The sequence below is a fragment of the Sorex fumeus genome, unplaced genomic scaffold (genome assembly GCF_029834395.1).
Source record: "Sorex fumeus unplaced genomic scaffold, SorFum_2.1 ptg000072l, whole genome shotgun sequence".
Lineage (NCBI taxonomy): Eukaryota > Metazoa > Chordata > Mammalia > Eulipotyphla > Soricidae > Sorex > Sorex fumeus.
The window spans coordinates 20,831,251-20,833,476 of record NW_026606129.1 but is presented as its reverse complement, the minus strand read 5'-3'; the positions used below and the strand labels follow the sequence as shown (position 1 = coordinate 20,833,476).

At 33.8% G+C, this 2,226-nt stretch overlaps 1 pseudogene; it reads right to left on the bottom strand.

Annotated features, from left to right (window-relative positions):
* Nucleotides 1-247: 247 nt before the first annotated feature.
* LOC130038007 (uncharacterized) lies at nt 248-388 on the bottom strand (annotated as a pseudogene).
* Nucleotides 389-2,226: the final 1,838 nt, after the last annotated feature.

Sequence of the window (2,226 nt, the reverse complement as noted above, 5' to 3'; positions counted from 1 at the left end):
TTTCCATGGCTGTAAGCCAAGAAATTAGTCCATTTTCCTATTCATTATTTTGTTTGTTTTGGAGATTTATTTGTTTGTTTGTTCGCTTGTTTGCCTGGGAATGATGGGGTAAAGAACAAGGGAAGTAGAAGAGCGCTTTATTTTCTATTACATTAATCCCTCTTCATGGCTGGATTCAAAATTTTATCTTGTGTTTCAAGACAATTATATCAAGTATAAGATTTTTGGATAAGCTACAGTTATCTCTTCCTGTAGAACCACCAAACAGTTAGTGAAGCATTTAGCTGAGACTTAAACTGAGCTCTATCTATAACCAAATGAAAGATTTTCAACAAAGTACTCATGTCAGATACTACACTTGATCTTAGCCAAAAGGCCGAGAAGCGACTTCTGGGTCTTTATTTTCTCACTTGATAAATGAGTTATTCTAGAAAACTGAGCTTTAGAATTAAGAGTCACAATTCTAACCACCTGCAATACTCTACTGGCTTTGACATTGTGCTATCAATATGTTCCTCTGGGAACCCCATAGAAAAAAAATGCCAATGCTTTAGAAATTGTAGAAACAATTTAGGGGGTTCATGCTTTTTTTTACTCTCATTACTCCATTCCTTTTCTCTGCCTCATAAGCCCCTCCCCTGTTTTTTCTGAAAGAAGGGAAAATTCTTAAAAGAATCAAGAATGGGCATATAATGTGTAATCAAAAATACTTTGGAAGAGAATGGATTAAGTCTGCCATACATGGTATAATGTAGATTGTTTGTATTATCTGTCTCAACATATATAGCCTTAGGCCATCATCCTTAATATTTAGTTAATTCATTAGCTATATGCTTGTGGGGGTTAGGAACCTCTCAGAGAGGTTGGGACATTTGCCTTGCATGAAGTAAATCCCAGTTCAATCGCCAACACTACATGTGGTTCTCCAAGAGCCATCAGGAATGATTCCAACTAGGAAAAGTCCCTGAGTACCACCAGATATGGTTCTAGACCTTAAATAAATATCTATTTGTTCTTATTGCTAAATAATCTTTGACTATTGATATCCATTTAAGTATTGGCTCACATTTTGTCGATTCTAGGTCAAGATTTTATAAAAATGAATTACCCAGATATACATCAACCACTTGATTAATCACCAGAGTTTCTTCTGCTGTTAGGACTATCAGGCACTCACTTCTTCTGAAATTCTGTCTTTATTCAAAGAGCATGGATCACCTGGACAGAATAGGGCATTTCTTTCTCAAGGATATCTGAGTAGATCCCTTTAAGCACATCAAATGAAATCTTGACTTGAGTAAATTCGAGGGCAGAACAGATTTTCTGAAGGCACTAATACTGATTTCAAATCTTTCTAATTAATTGGTCTTTTCCAGAAAAATTATACTGTCTTCTTATTATCTTATTTTGTATTATTTTGATTACCTTGGAAAGCATATAATTTTTATGGAATTGCATATTATTTGAGAAAAAAAGTAAATCTCTTTAAATATTCAGCACCAGTTACAAGGAATCAGGGGGTTTGATGAAGGATTAAAAATCAACTGTTACTGTAGCATCTGAGTGTAGTTATTTTCTTATTTATTGCCAAAATAGTTTGGGTAGAAGATATTTTTATATTTGTAAGCTGTATCAATGATGCCAGCCAAATGCCACCTTGATTTCTCATTACCATAATTTGGCTTTTGACTTATCTCAGAAGAAATATCTGGCATAATTTTTACATTATACAATTTCATTCCCAACTCTGGCTGCCTGGTGTAGTGTGGTAAGCTAATCCAAAACATCTGTTCTGTACTTTCTACTGAAAATCCCTGAAAGAGGATATAGGATAATGGAAAGTAGAAAATATTTCTTTTGTCTTTTAATTATTCAAAACTTAGCTCCTTAAACACTCAGAAACAAATTTGTCTTGTATAATTGATTTCACACACGTTAAAATTAATAAGTGTGCATAGCCCTTTCTAGTACCCACACAACTAAAAGCTGTCTAGTCAAATCAGTGTGTCCTCCAAATTCACTAAATTTTCATTATTCAGAAGTTATTGGCAGTGGTTAAGTGTTGCCTTAGTAAACCCTCAACAAACAAGTTTCCTAGTATTCATGTCCTTATATATTTGTGCTCTTTTTTGTATTAATTCTATACTTGAATATGTAAATAGATTAGACCAACAGGACCTCAGAAAATTTAAAGCAAACTGAGGCTTACTAAATGCTTACATGTTG